General features: G+C 44.8%; 1 long non-coding RNA gene across 8 annotated transcripts in view; it reads left to right on the forward strand.

Moving 5' to 3' along the window:
* Positions 1-16,466, forward strand: part of Gm36560 — a 75,381-nt gene that overhangs the window by 40,485 nt on the left and 18,430 nt on the right. For 5 of the 8 annotated variants that reach the window (XR_001781778.1, XR_875691.2, XR_001781774.2 and 2 more), the window contains 2 exons: positions 4,149-4,257; positions 4,447-4,603. This is a non-coding gene — a long non-coding RNA (predicted gene, 36560). Of the gene's footprint in view, positions 1-4,148; positions 4,258-4,446; positions 4,607-16,466 lie in introns of those variants that run through there. The other 3 variants (XR_875693.2, XR_875694.2, XR_001781775.2) reach the window with 2 other exon arrangements.

Here is a 16,466-nt window from a genome sequence, read left to right on the forward strand (position 1 = left end):
TTTATTTATTTATTTATTTATTTATTTATTTATTTATTTTTGCAGTTCTGGGAATCTGTGCGTGCTGGGCAAGCACTCTGCTCTGAGCTGGAGCTCGGGCCCTTGTTTATTTTTATGCTCTCTACATAGTGCTTACAGAGAGCTGGAGAATTATTAAGTAAGTTTACTGAGTGGTGCACAGTTGGTTGTAGGGAAGGGAAGGTGCAGAGGGAGGTAGGGGTGTTGTGACTCTGCTAATAAAATCTGGGCAGGAGTTCAGGATTTTTTTTTATTTTGGTAGATTTATTCCGTTATACTGTTTTCATCATTGGTGTTTCTTTTTATTCAAATATGGAGCTTTTCCTGGTGGGAGATAGAAAATAAACCAGGAACACATAACCAAATAATTACCAATTGTGATAAATATCTAACCATAATAGATAAATTTTGTACAAGAGAGCAATAGAAAGCTGTTTTAAGATAAAGGTGTGGGGAAAAGACTTTTCTGGTCACTGTCATACACTTATCCTACTGTGGTTTTGGGTTAATTCTATTTGTTACTTGGATAACAACATGAAATCCAATAGCAGGATGAGCATAACAGCCTCTCCACCAGGGGGCGTTTGCCAACCCAACCTTGGTTTGGCGTATTCCTTGGTCCAGCCTCCCAAACTGTTTTCTGCTTGGGAAGAGTGTAAGTCAGGGCCCTCCCCTTGCCTCGGGATGGACCCTGCCCCTTTTCTTTAGCCTAGGAGTTAGCAAGCAAAACAGGTGTTAAGAGCTTTGATCTTGTTAGAGACCTGGAGACAGATCAAGGCAGATGCTTCTGAAATAATGCCACGGATGTGAGAAACGGGTGAAATTGAGATGGAGGTAGACAGAAAGGCGAACGGATTTCATTCATTCTTCATTCAATAGGTTCAGAGTGAAGGGCAGGGCCTTCTGGCTTTAGAGGGGGAAAGATGTCTCCTGCATGGCTTTAGCGACCCCCCCTGGACATTCCTAGATTTCTGCTGCAGCTAGAGACACTCAGGGTTGTGAGAAGCACCCAATGGGCCAATTCTTTAGCAGCCACATGCGGTTTTCCCATTTTTGGGGCCTGCCACTGATAATGCATCTATCCTCTTGGTACAGGAGTTGGGAGCATTAGCTCATGTCTTTTCTGGAGGACAGGTGCGGGTCCTAACCCTGTTTCCCACTTTGGTCTGTAACTTAGGCTCATGTTTTCTCTTCTTATAGGGGATGTATCTTCTTAGTCACTGTGAAGGAATCTTTCTGTCACTGAGCCGGTCTGACTTCAGTTAATGCAAGGTTCTCTAGTCAAAGCTGTACTCCTCACTGCTCCTAACCATCTCCTTCAATTGAAATCAGCTTCTATGTAAGAATTGACCTTAATGAGGAAAGAGGCTGAGCCTCTGCTTGCAGGTTATCTCTTTATACCAAGGTACAGACACAAAGGACTCATATAGTTTTGAAGAGGTGTTTGTTGCAGGAGACAGATGTACTTGTTTTGAACTGACAGGGGTTTACACACGATAGACATCTGATTACCATAGATGGGACAGACACCTGAGTGGTACATATGGAATCTTTAAATCAAACAAATTCTTGTCTAAGTCAAGCCACATGTTGTACCTAAAATCAGAAGCACACAGGAGTAGTTGCATTCCTTCTTTGGGCACTTGAGTCAGAAGCAGGGAGTAGGACCTGAAGCTGGCTTTGAACCTGTGTAAGGAGCTTTATGCTGTGGGTGTAAGTTAAAGGATACAATAGAAAATAACCTCCGTGGTGTGTCTCAGTTAGGGGCATCTTGATAGTCCACAGGGATTTTCTGTAAGAGGCCTGCTGGTCTACTCTGCCTTCTCTCTCTGCTCTGTCTCTCTCTGTTTCTCTGTCTGTCTCTCTCTCTTCTCTGTCTCTGTCTCTCTCTTCATCAGGTTTATTTCTTTCTGAGGAAGTGGAGAAAGTTTATTCACTCCAACAACTTTGGCTGATTTGGTCTTGTAATTATTATCCTACAAATGTTCCCATCCCAACCTGCTTGTCCTTTAAGCCCACCCACTGCTACCTATTAAAAACCCTTTTGGCTTTCTTTTATCCTCATTTACATTTCTTTTCTCAGCCTTCATCAGTGATTTTGAAGAAATATGAAGAAGGTTTTAGAGACAACACAAGCAACAGGGAATTAGGCACTGCAGAGGTCCTGGTGGTTAGTTTTCAGGAAGGACTTTCACAGTGATCTGAGATGTTGCGATGAAGAAGCCCGAAGCTTAAATAAGATGTGGTTAAATTAAGGGGCCAGGGCAAAAGGAATTCCTTGGGTTTATAGAACAGTGTTTTGACTTTTTAAGCCCACTCTTCCTTCTTTTCTTCTTTTGTGGGTTTGTAATATAAGTTGATAATCCTTAAGGAAGTCGAGGGGTCAAGGTAATGCTTGGATTGTGGCTCTTTCCTAGACCCAGTGACAGTCACCTTCTTGGGTTCACATTATTTCTTAGACATAGACTTTTGGCTTCACTTAATTGATAATTGGAAGTTGAATGGCTAGAGAGAGAGAGAGAGAGAGAGAGAATATGTGTGTATGTGTGTAGAGGGTAGAGGTCAGAAATCGACCTTGGGTATCTTCCCAGTCACTCTCTGCCTTATATGAGACAGGGTTCCTCACCAGTTCAGTAAGCCTTAGGGAGCCTCTGTCTTGGCTTCCTGAATGCTGGCACTGAAGGTGCACACCAACGCATCTAACATTTCACTCAGGTGCTGAAGATCTGAATTCTTATGTTTTTATGAAAAGCACTGCACAAACTAAGCCATTTCCCAAGTTCCTGTTTACCCAGTTCTGATAGACCAAGGATAACCGCATTGTTGAAAATAATGGCACCAGCTATTTATTATAGGCTTTTCTATCTTATACAATTCCACAAGAGGTTTTTGAAAAGGAATTCTATTCCCTTACAGAAGAGGGGCTGAAGCTTAGAGGGATAGGTTTTAAATCTGCCTTCTCAGCACTTCCATGAACAGCCACATTTGGGTTTTATTTGGGCAAGTATAATCCACCTCCCACCCCCAGGACAGAGTCTCTGTATGTAGCCCCAGCTGTCCTGGAACTTGTTATATGGACCAGGATAGCCTTAAACTCAGAGTGTTCCACCTGCCTCTGCCTCCTGAGTGCTAGGATTACAGGCTTGTGCCAACACACTCTGCATCTATCTATCCTATCTATCTATCTATCTATCTATCTATCTATCTATCTATCTATCGTATTATAAACACACACACAATACACACACACACACACACACACACACACACACACACACATATATACACACACACATATATATATCACAACACTGAAAGGCAAACTAGGGCAGAGAGCACATTTGTTTTTCTCAGCAGTGGTAGGGGAATGGCTAGAACCTTTCAAACAAAGCAAAGGCTCTTTTTCTAGGCTGAGAGCAATATGTGGCTTATTGTGGGAGCCATGAGTTTATTGAAGTAGATATCCTTGGTCATTTAGGATCTGGTGTCTGTGAGATCCCAGGGTAGCCCACCATCACTACCTGACCCCCCTTAATCCAGCCCCACAGAGGTGATGACTGGGCAGAGTTGACAGAAGACTTATAATATGCTTTCTGGATTATTTGTGGCAGAATTTGGATTTTAGATTGGCTTAGCTCAGCGACTTCCTACCCAGACTGATTTTTTTTTTCTGGCTTGATCCTTGCTCTACCACCCTGAAGGGATGGAATCTTCTAAAAGTTATTTGAACTAAACAGAAAGGATAAGTTAAATTTGTTATGACATGTCATGTGTTACTTTCTGGAGTCTGCAGTAATTGAGAAGGCAGTCTTGTGTGATCACAATTAATTACCCAAATTTTAGAGAGCCCAAGTGTCATTTCATCTTGCAGCAGATCTCGGAGAGATCTAGGAGATAACTTGTGTTCTTGGACTTCACCACCTTTCAGACCAAATAGTGAAGTTTTTTTGAAGGAGGTTTGAATTGTCTCAAGGTAATGAGAAAAGATTCTGTCTGGTCTCCCTGGACCCTCTTCTGAGCATATTATTACCAACCAACCAAATAAACCTGCAAAATGCAGGTGGGGTATTTTTTATTGCTAATTAAATTAATTTGGGGCATTCTTTTTAACTGATACATTGTGCTCACAGCTACCTATGGCAGCTAGCCTGGGTCTAGGAATCTGAGACCCGCAAGCTCTAGGATTTTCGGCCCTCCACCTGAAGAGCTGTGGAAGAAGAAGGTTTGCAGCTGGTGAAGGTGACAGAATCAAGCTGCTTTATAGACCTGAGAGAACTTAAGTGAGGGGAGGGTGTGGAAGGGGGGAGGTTGGAATAAGCAGGCAGCTTGGGATGCTTCTTGGTATGGGCTCCTTGGCAACGGTTACTTAGCAACCTGCATTCACCTCTCTTGACTGCCTTCTCCCTCTCTTTTTCCTCCCACCCCTAGTCTCCCTCCCTTAGCTGCTGCAAGAAGCTAGAGAGCTTGAAGTGAATGACAATTTGGAGAAACAGCCGCAGCCTGAAGATCTAAGAGGCTCTAAAGAAGATGGATAAGAAAATCGATGCATAATAAAAGCTGCAGGCAAAGCCACCTTGACACAGGGCCGGTAGCTCTCTCTTTCTGCCCTCCTTAAGTCTCCCCAGGTTCAGGCTTCTGCCTTAACCACCATCCTCTTTTTTTCCCTCCACCTGCTTTTTATAGTGTGTGTGTGTGTGTGTGTATAATGGTATTTGCCTTTGGAATGGAAAAGGAAGGAACGTCTGGACAGGAAAACATATGAGATGCTTGCAGGGGTACTAGCATGAAGGAGGGGAGCGTGGGTAAGGTAGGGATTATTAAAGGCACTTTGAACAGGGGGTTAAATTGCATCACAAAGTAGTATCTTTAATAAAAACAAACAAAAGCCTAACAATGGCTATAGGAAGGCATGATATAAAATGTGTGAGTTATCTTCTCTGCAGCGTTAAAAAAAATAAAAGCATACATAAGCAACCCTCCTGAAAGCAGGGGTTGTGGGGATGGGAGTCTGGAGTATAGCTTGATAAATAAGACACTATGCGTGCAATTACCTTCTACTGACACATAGTAGGGATAGAGTAAATAGTACTTCTCTTGCTCTCTTAGAAGCAATGGTGCAAAGGATATTTTGGAGGTCTTTGCTGGCCTGAGAATCCGTGGACCAATTCTATGACTGTTCATGTTTTTGATATTTGGTGTCTTCCCCATTCACACAGGCAGGAAGGCATTTCTGCTCTCAAACTTAACCCCATTTTGCTGAAATTAAGACACGTAAGCAACTGACCAACCATCATTCCTTGGTGTTCTGGAGTGCCAGTTAGCCAGGCACCCTGCCTATCTGTGATGCAGGATTTAGCTTTTATACACAGTCAGTGAAATAGACACCCCAGAGAGGTCAGACACATAAGTTACACCATTATGCTGTGTAACCTTTCACAGTTTCACTGGTGCAGATGTAAAGGGTTTTCATAAGTGGGTGGTTGCTTTAGGGTTTGAAGTTCTGCCCTCTAGTAGGGAGAGGAAGGACCTTGAGGTATGATGTGGTGTTGAACTCATGACAGTCCCAGCCTGTTGGGAACAATGCTATTCCGGAGAACTGGGTGAGCCTAGGATTACAGAGCCGAGTGATGAGGGTTTGAGGGGTGAGCTTTTCTGTCATTGGCTCTGGCTCATGTGCTCAAGGCCCATCTACCTTTTACCTGATATCTTTTCTCAAGCAGAGCACATGCTGTTTGGCAAGGCATCTCTTTCCTGTCATCTACAGCATACCAGAAGTCCCTTTGTTTAAAGCATGCATTCCTGAAGTATAGAGAACCAGTGTCTTCCCAGGTCTCATCCTGACGGGGCTTCAATCAACCCCACCCCCTTCATTGCCATCCCTTCCCTACTCTCTTACGTTAGGTCCCAGCTTTCCTTTCGTTTTGAACTTATCTTGGTCTCCATTCTTAATAATACTGATTTCTGTGGGATGTTATTATTTAATATCTCAACCCATAATTTGATTTCCCCTGCATGTTCCTTTGTCTCTATTTATTATATCATTGTGATGACATTATGAGACTTTAAAGTATAGGAAGACTGTCTGTGTAATTTCTCTGTATGACACCCAGACAGACAAGGGAAGAAAAGCTTATGGTTGCGCCCTTACAACCAGGTGCCTCTTCTGTCAAAGCCACATCCCACAGTCCCCTCTTTGTGATCTTCTCCCAACGCTGCCCGGCTCTCCCCTCCGTGGCTTACCCACTCCATTTTTCATAATTCTGTAACGGGCTATTTTTACGATCCTCTCCATTTTTCATAATTCTGTAACTCAGACTATCTTTATGCTTAATTCCAAACATAAAACACTCAAAATATTATTAAGGGGGAGGAGGAGCCCTTGGTTTAAGGAGGCAGCAGGCTGCACAAGTCAGAGCTTGAGAAATGCATACAAATGAGCTGTAGTAGACATAGTAGACAAGAGGGCTTGGAACAGGGAATGCTCCTTGATCAGAGAAGCCTTCCTGAAGGAGGAAACAACTGGGCTGGGCTTGGAAAAAAGAAAAAAAAAATGAAGGGGCAGAAAGGAAACCTAGATGGGAAAGTGCGTGCTGAGTAGACTTCTGTGTGCCTGCAGGTACAGCAGGAGCAGGTTTGCTTTGCTCCCAGGACAGTGAGCACTGTAGAGTCACAGCATGAAGCCTGAGCTCCACCACTTGTGCTGAGGAATCAGGATTTGCCTCTAGGATAATAATGATCCACCGTTGGCCCTCCAGAAAGGGGAAGAAAGTCAGGGGTCACGGTGAAGGTTAAGGTTGTTGTGTGGAAGATGTCCAGGTGGAAAACAGAGGCTCCCAGGACTGACTTCTGTCCTGAATATGACCAGAGACCTGGTCAATGACATGACTGGGGTGTGGGGAGAAGTTGGAGGTGGAGGACACCTGGGTGGGGAGGGGGTGAGCATACAGGGAGCACATTGTTCCTCAGAGCTTGCATCACAGACTTCTCTTCTTTGAACAAAACCCTCTGTTTTCAACTGGGCTGATTCATCTCTCCCCATCCCCCTTCTTCACCTTTGGAGCACCCGCATCCCAGACAGACCTCTCTGCTGCTAGTGACTGCAGTTACAAGCAAGCATAACTCCACTAGGCAAGGACTCCTGGTTTCTTTCCTTCATGTTTCCTTGCCTGTTTTCCACACCCTTCCCAGATCTAAAGTCAAACAATGGGATCTGGAAAGGAGCCTTTCGAATTCCCTTCCTTTCAGGTTGGATGGATGACCCTTGACTCTTTCTTAATGCATGTAAAAGTGGTAGGTTTTCCTGGATACTCACAGGCTCTTTTGCTGTCCAAATCTCTGTCCCCAGTCTTTTCCACAGTATCTGTGGGTTAGGGGCAGGTGGTAGCTGTGGTGGAGTAGGAGAATGGATTCTTTGGGGATGCTGAGGTCCTGAGACTCATACTACATCTTCAGAGAAGATTCATGAGATCTCAAGCTTAGGAGGTCATAGTTCTGGGGCAATTTTCCTATCTTGGGAATGCTGGGAAGACTGGAATGGCAAGTTTCCTGAGAAAGGGGGTTAGTATATACACAATGCTCTGTGGTATGTGTGTGTATGCATGTGTGTGTGTGTGTGTGTGCCCTTGTTTATGTGTGCCTTAACGCATGGCCATGTTTGCACTGTGATCAGAGTCAGTGTTGTAATAATGACAGCAGACTAAGAAGAGAAAGTCGGCAGAGGCTAAAGTAGCAAGTGCTTTTCTATCAGCTGTGGCCCACAGACTCTCAAGCTGAAGGCCCCAAGGCAAGATATTCCATCTAATCTGCCTTCTTACCAGAGCCAAATGGAAGCGAAGGAAAGTGGTGCTTACTAGGTGCTAAGCGCTGCTCTAACTTTTAGTTAATATTTATGCATTTATTGAGCGTATGTGTATGCCACAGGTTCATGAGGAGTTCAGATGACAACTTTCAGGAGTCTGTTCTCTCCTGAACTCTGGTCATCAGGGTTAGTGGCAAGCATCTTTACCTGCTAAGTTATGTCCCTAGCCCCTGGTCTACTCTTCCCATACATCTACTCACTAAGTTAAACCCTCATAAAAATCTGTATACTAGACTTAAAAATCTAACATCTCTGTTAACGGCAGATGGAGTTAGAGATAAACTCACTTCTGACTTCAGAATTCTGGCATTTTCCAGGGCAGTACACTGTACACTGTGCTCCCATTCCAGAAATTCCTTATATCCATGGGCAAAAATGCTGACTGCAATCACAGTGCATACATGGCCATGTGTTAAGGCACACATTAACACGCACAAACACGCATGTGCATGCACATGCACACGTGTACACACACACACACACACACACACACACACACGCACAGCATTGTGAAACTGTAATCAGAGCCACATCGTCTGAGGAGTGACACAATTTTAAGGGAAAAAAATGTAAGGCTAGAACATTCTGTATGAATGGAATGGCATCCATGCTGGTTGTATTTTGTTGTTGTTTTGTTTTGTTTTTGTTTTCTCAGTTTGACACAAGCTAGGGCCATTTGGGAAGAGGAAACTGCAATTGAGAAACTGCCTCTGTAAGACTGTCCTGTAGGAAAGTCGATGGGGTGTTGTTGTTATTATTATTATTGGTGGTGATTGGTGTGGGAGGGCCTAGCTCAGTATGGGCAGGTGGTTTTGAGTAATGTAAGAACGTGGGCTGAGCAAGCCATGGGGAGCAAGCTAGTAAGCAGCATTCACCCATGGCTTCTGCTTTAGTGCCTGCCTCCAAGTTTCTTCCTTGAGGTCCTTCCCTGGCTTCTCTCCATGACAGACTGTGATGTGGAAGTGTAAGTGGAATGAACCCTTCCCTCCTAAGTTGCTTTTGGTCATAGTGTTTATCGGTGTTTAATAGCAAACTAGGACAGAACATAACTATGGCATCAAGTAAGCATAAGACATTTTGTTTATTCTAAACAGAGCATTTTCCGGTCAAGGATGATACATATTCCCATTGGACTTCTCAGCATGTCAGATATATGGCAGAAAATGAGATATTTAGTCTTGAGAAACTGATGCAGGAGGGTTGCTGTGAGTCTGAGGCCACTCTGAGCTGCAGAGTAACACTCTCTCTTTAAAAATGAAAAGTAGGCTCTCTGTGGAGGTACACATGTAAAACACCAGCTCTTGGGAGGTAAAGGCAGGAGAACGGTTGCAGGTTCAGTGCCATCCTGGTCTATAATAGGAAGTTCCAGGTTAGGCTACAGAGTGAGACATACCACGCACACAGACTAAGCAAGGAACAAAGCAAGATAGGCTTTAAAAACAAACCATAGGCACCATGGGAGAAGATGACATGTCAACCACAACTGTTCAAACGAGATTCTTCTGGAGACAGAGGGCTGATGGCACGGATAGCACTGGGATGGAAGTGATTTGGTGGGGGAGCCAGCTTCACCACAGTATGAGCAGAGTGTGACTCTGACAGGGTGGTGGTGTTGAGTGTGATTAAAGATGGAGAAAGAACCGAAGATAAAGGCGAATCAGCATCACTGTAGAGAACAGAGGTGGTCTGTAGTAAAGAATGGGGAAGTTAGGAGCCTGGCTTGGAAGGGAATATGGGTTTGTTTTGTTGTTGTTGTTGTTCATTTGGCTTTTTGTTTGTGTTTGTTTTTTTTTCTTCCCAAGCCTAACTATATCCAGCTTTATTAAAGATACTTTTCGTGAACAGTCATGGTGTTTCAGGCAGGACGTGGGCAGATAGTCTTTAATAGTATACAAGAACTTCCAAACTCCCTTCTTGTATAGACCACCGAAATTAGAGAGCCGCTATGAAACCTTCATTCAGTGCTTTGAAAAGGGGGAGTAGCTTAGAGTGAGGGTTGACATTTCACATTAAAGGGTGTTGTTTAATAGCTTTTCACAAGCAGACCCTGACTTTCAAGAAATGAAATGAAAATGGCAGAATTATCAATCTGAAGACTCACCATCTTACATAAAAGGATCCGGCACTTTTCTGAGAACCTTCGATAAAGTCACTACAAGTCCATATCACCACCCAATAAACTGAAAACCAGTTTTGGGGGTCAGGGTCCAACAGGTCTCTAGCTTTAAGGGAATTAAGTCTATGTTGATGGTACATGGGGAAGAGGGTATGAAAATGAATTTAGAGTTATCCCACACCACAAGGCATTTTGTGCCATGGTGGCCACCTAGGTTAACATCAAGATGTCTCTCCAGAGAGCCAACAGGAGCCTTTCAAAACTATCAGAAAAAGATATTTTCTGTCATCAACCCAGCTTGGCAGACATTTTATTAGTGACATATGATCCTTCCCTCCCAAAACAATGATGTGTTCTGTGTGCTAACAACAAGGCCAAAAAAAAAAAAATCTACATTTTTATAAGACTGGATATAAAAAAATAGTATTCCAAACTGTACAGTCACCAGAAGTACAGTTATCAGAAATGCACAGGAGTCACTTGGCATCTCTGACATCTTCAGCTTTCTGTGCCTGGTGTAGTTTTTTGGCGACTCCGTTTTCTGTAGGATTATTTGCATCCTTATCTTTCTCCTTCTGCCCCTTGGGTTCCTTCTCTTTCTTCGCAGGGGTCTTTTTAGGCATGGGCTCTGGCTTTGGAAGAACAGGTTTAGCAGAAAAGATCCCTGTGGCTTGTTCTTCACTTTGGCTTTATCTCCCTTAGTGCCCCCTTCAGCCTTTCTTTTGGGCATGGCAGCGGTAGGGGACATTGGTGCTGAACCTGGGGATGTAATGGCAGTGGGTTTGGTTCGTCGGGGGTGGGTGTTTGTCCCTCACTGCCGCTTCTTTACACTGCTCCTTGTTTTTGTCTTTTGAGACAAGGTTTCCACTGTGTAGCCCTGGCATGCCAGGAACTCACTGTTCAGAACTGGCTGGCCTCGAACTCATAAAGATCCACTTGCTTCTGCCTCCCATGTACTGGGGTTAAAGGTGTGTGGGACCATGTCCAGCCCAGGGAATATGATTTATATTTTAGAGTTAGTTGGTTCAAAGGGCTGGAGGAATTTACACTAGAAAAGTTCATCATACTTGGAGATGGCAGACAGGCGAGGACGTCATACTGTCTGGATGATCCAGAATACATCCAGTGCTGTGAAAGCAAATGAGATTATCCAGAAAGAACAGAGAAGTAAAGAGTGAAGATAACCTTTGGAATGGAGAGGGCACATGAGAGGCCATGTTTCACAGCTTTGGATGGTATCATGGACCCTTTACTTGCCCTGTTCTTGACCTGGAAGATTAAACAACTCTGCAGAAACAAATGGCCAGAGTTCTCCCTTGTATTCGTTCCTCTGTCTTACTGAAGCCCAGATTTTGACCAGAAAAATAATAGGCTGTGTTTTCATGGAAAATTTTAGGTCATCTGGCTGAGACAGATGGAGGCCATTTTAGATGCATGTTTGTGTTTTGAATTTTCAGCTCCTTTTGAGAAGAAGGAAATGTTTGGGCAGATTTGCTCGGGTGAGTCTGAAGGGCTCATGCCTCAGTGCAAATCTGTTTTGCGCCCATTTGTGAAAGACTTAAGAGCCTCCGTCTGGGAAGTGGGTGGGTGGAGTGGACAGTGATTTGTTCCTGAGCCCCAGACGCTTCACCTGACTTTTTCATAAGTCCCCGCCCTTCTTACTTTTCATCCAGCAATCTCAAAGCCCTAAACAACCTTGATCCTCCCTGACCCCCTGAGTCATCTTCTGCTTCTATTTTCCCAGATGTGGGGACAGGAGAGTTCCATGTTTGGGGGTGGGTGTTTGGTAGGTGGATGGGTGGGGGAGGTTGAAGGAGCAAACAGAGGGACTCAAGGCACCTTCCTGATGGCGGGTGGGGTAAAGAGCAGGCATCAAGGTGGTTCTAGCTCAGTTTCAGCTTGTCCTTTTGAGGTTGTTTTATGACTGAAGAGACTCTGCTAAAGAGTCCGAGCTAGAGAAATTGAAGAACAAACAAAGCTGTAAAAGACGCCGATAAAATTCCTCCCAGCACAGAACAGTCTTTGGAGCCTTTCTCAAGAATCTCAGAATGATCTGGAAAGGCTAATTAAGTCTCGAGGCCCCCAGTGGGGACCAGGATGGGACCAACATTAAGAACAGAGAGCACTTAGAGAGAGGTCCCTTTTCTCTTTGTTCACTCAAGGGGCCCAGGTGGTCAAACATCCAGTTCAGAATTTGAAGTAAGACTGAGGAGGAAAAGGGACTAAGTAGAAAATTACTGACATTTTCTGAGACCTCTTTTGGTAAATGGAACATGAGGGAAAGCTAGGTGAGGAGGAACTTGAACTGGAGACCATTAGGAATGGTGAAAAGAGAGAGAGAGAGAGAGAGAGAGAGCAAGAACCCAGCACTTAGGGCTAGTGGGTTTGTTCACAGATGTTTTGAATAGTGGATCTAGATGAAAAACAGGTACCTGGACTGAGAGGATGGTGGTCTGGAGTTTTGGGGGCTTGAACTGGCGATGTCTAAAAAGAATCTGCAACCAACAAGGAGTTCTGGCTGGGAAGGTGGGTGAAGACAGGGAGAGTGTGTGTCAGAGGGATGGTGAGGTTGGGGAGTGGGAGATCAGATGCACCTGTACAAGAGGAGAAGTGCTGTAGCAATCTGGGAGGTAGCCCTGAGGGAGAAGCACCCTGAGTCTAGCTATTCTTCTGTCTTTTGTTCTGAATAAATTGTTGGAATGGTCAGAAAGAGAAATCTTATGAGCTGAAATGACTTAGAGGCGGGAGGGAAAGAGTCGATGGTGGGGGGGGAGTGTGTTTGCAGGGGAGCCATAGAAACTGCTGGTTTCCATGGTGACAGCCGAAATCTTCATTTCTATTCTCCTGGTTTCTACAGCATGGAAGGGGAAGCTGTAATGGAGAAATGCTACTTTGTCATCTCTTCTACTGAGTCAATATTGGATGGAGTAGAAGGTTGGTAAGGGTAGGGGTCTTTAACAGGCCGTGGTCTCTAGGCTTCCAGGTTAATTAGGTTTTCTCCTTTGGTGTCTTTGGGTGTATATTTAAGAAGGTTTGGGGTGTACAGCTGCAGCAGAAATCAGAGACTCTTCTCACAGAGGGGCTCTAGGAAATATCTCCATCTGTGTCATCCTCATCCAAGAAGGGGCAGATGGGCCTCTAAAAACCAGAGACCAAGTTTGGGTTCTCACGGTTCAGTGACCGTCCTTAAAATTTCTTATGCAGACATAAGAATGAATGATCCCGTATGGAATCTTTCCAGCTTTTTTTTTTTTTTCCTCCCTTGAAACAGGGTTTCATGTAAGCCCAGGCTGGCTGGAATGCTTTCTGAAGCTCAGGATGACCTTGATCATCCTTGCTTCCACCTCCCACGAGTTAGGTTTACAGGTGTATGTCTGGTTAGTGCTTGGGATCAAACTCAGGGTCTCATGCATGTTAGGTAAGTACCTGCAACTCCTTTCTGGCCCTCTCAGGGTGCTAAGCTGCCTGCTTGCTGTTGGGCATAGGGTGCCAAGTCAGGGCAGGAGAGGCTGACGGTGGTGAGTTCTTAGAAAGGTCAGTGAGGAGCCACTGCTCCCAGAGCTCAAGTGTCTCACATGAACATGGAACGTTACAAAAACCCTGGCTGTCCAATTCTACCGACTTTCCCTATGAGGGCCACAGTGCTTGGATGATTCTAGAACAAACCAACCCACACTGCACATGAAGGATTTAACCTGTCTCCTGTCCCAGAGTACCCTGACGCTTGTCCCAGTCATACCCCTTTTGTAACTGGCTCCAGGTTGAGGTGGGTACCCAGATGCTTAGCACAATGAGATCATGTCTTGGGCACAGTGGCTCCTATGTGCTCCCCGAATTCCTTCCACTGGCCTGGCTTGTCTAGTGACTTCAGAGAACAGCACCTGCCAAAGCTGGCTCCTCCATCCACGGGGATTGGCTGCAGGATGTTTTTTGAATAAATACCTGTCTCCCTTTTGTCTGCGTTGTGCTAAGCTCTCCTCAGCCTTGTAGCCTCAGCACCTGACAAAGACCCTGACTTATCTGTAAGGCCTGGAGGAGTTACCTTTTCTGACAGGCAGCCCTGAGTGTTGAAACTAAACAGGTGCCTCTAGCACAGAAATTTCCCAGTAGCCCTCTTTTCTTCTCTGAGACCCTACCTCTCTCCTGGGTCCATTAGGTAGCCCCTGGTTCTTTCTAGTATCCCTCCCTGACAGTGCCTGTCCTTCCTCCTTCTGTTGAATATAGCCTGTATGTCCTTTTGAGGGTCCTCCTAGTTTCTTCCCAGCCTTTGCTATTCCCTACAATTCCTCAGTTCTTCCAACCTTCCCTTTCCTTGCTTCTGCCTTTTGGTAATATATTTATGGAGTGCATATTTAATGTCAGGTTCTCTGGATGGCTCTCAGGTCGAGAGCCAGCCCTTTGAAGAAGTTGAGAATCTTGTAGTGGAAGTATGAAAGTAACAGAGGAGTTCATATGCAATATGACTCTTGAAACCCCTTGACCTTTTCCCAAAGCCTCTTAGCTGTAATAGGCTAAGCTGACTCTGTCCTTTAGTGAATTCTAGTGTTCTATGATGCCTGCCTAAAGCTAGGTTCTTATCAATGCCTAACCTTAGTCAGACCCCTTCCTTCCTTCCTTCCTTCCTTCCTTCCTTCCTTCCTTCCTTCCTCCCTCCCTCAATAAGCCTCACTTTAATGGCCATTTCCCTCATTTTCTCGGTTGCTTGTGAAAAGTAGTTGAAAGCGTTGGTAAAATAGACATATAAAAACGTTGTGAATGTTAGATAAGATTCCCTTCTCCACTTTTCACTGTAGAAATGATGGACAGAGGTGACACGATATCTCTGTGTGTAAAACTGCTTGCAGCCTAGCCTGATGACCCTAGTCCAGTCCCTGTACCCACATGGTGGAAGAGAGAACTGACTCCTATAAGTTGTCCTCTGACCTTCATATGCACTTCAAGCCACAAGTGTGCCACCTGCATACATTCAACCATGTATATATGTGTGCATATATACACATGTATGAAGATATTTACATATATAGAAAGTGTGAAACATTTTAAAAGAGAAATGAAGAGATTAATTTCCTTCTACAAACAAAAAAATTCAAAAGGCAATTTTAGACAATTCTGAATTGCCTCAACCTCAGTCTCGCCTCACCTATTATACATGTAAAATGATTTGTTGGTTGCCATAGCCCATGGACCCACATCCCTTTAACACATTCTTCTTGGCACAGATAAGTGGCCTTCACTGTGGTAGTAGAATGAGAACAGAGAACGAATCATTTACCCACCTAGGTATGAGAATACAAGCCATAGGAGAACGTCCTCTATTTCAGAGCATCGTCCTTGGAGTCAGACATTGCCGTGATGATCCGGGAGGAGTCTGGGGATTACATGGGAGAGCGGTAGTGGTGCTTGATCCTGCATGATGGATTTCCAATTGAAATTAAGTCTAACAAGGCTCCCTGAGTCAGAAAATGTCATCAAGCCCTGTTCCTACTAACAACTTGAGAGCAGCTGGCTGGATTCACTCCATTAGCTACAGAGGGTGGAGGCAGAGAGTAGGGGCAGATGCTGCCCAAGGACCAGGAACATTCCCGGATCCAATGATGAAAGGCTAGCCTCCTCCCAGCTGTTTGGGATCATGGCTGAGCTAACCCTGATGGCTGGGCTGCAGAAGGGTCTCAGACACTCCTGTTTTTCCATTGGATGTATCCACACAACGGGTGTCAGGATGCTGGTTGACTGTCCGGGAGTGTCCTCTCTCCTATCCCTGCCTCCTGGCTGCCTGAAGTAGTTTCTTTCCCGAATTCTTTCTGAGTGCCTTGAAATATTGTCAGGGCTTCCCCCCCCCCCCAAGCATCTAGTTTGAGGCTCATCCTTTAAAGCAAGCCTATTTTGTCACAGTTGGGGCTTGGTAGAAACTTTTATGCATTATACTGCTATAGATTTTTTTTTTTTTTTGAGGCAGGGCTGAGGTTACAGGTATGTGTCATCATGGTTTGATATGGTGTTAGTGATTGAACCCAGGGCTTTGTGCATGCTAGGCAAGTACTCTACCAACCAAGTTATAGTTCCAGCCCCAGGTTTTCCATTGTTTTCACCCCCTTTTCTTGCCCAATCATGCATCTTCTCAATTTTCTCCCCATTCATTCCCTGTGTTGGCTAGGTGCATAGTTTATTTTATTTTTGACTATTTCAGCTCAACCCTGCATCTCCCCGATATCCTTATGGAAGCCATGTTCCCAAGAACTTGGAGCCTGGCGTTTTAAGAGCTTGGCTTTCTCTGTCGGTGGCCAGTTCTTTCATGTACAGGCTGTTGAGCGAGGAGACTCATGCCTGATACTTGCAGAGCTGGGCTAATGACTCAGTATGAACTGGTGGAGCTCAGAGGCACAACAGAAACCCATTTGTAATGTCCCCCCATCCTTAAGAGGCTGAGCAGCATCAGCAGGGATTAAGAGGAGGCTCCGGGGTTTGTTTTTGCCT

Source organism: Mus musculus, chromosome 15 (assembly GCF_000001635.26).
Source record: "Mus musculus strain C57BL/6J chromosome 15, GRCm38.p6 C57BL/6J".
In the NCBI taxonomy this organism is placed as follows: Eukaryota; Metazoa; Chordata; class Mammalia; order Rodentia; family Muridae; genus Mus; species Mus musculus.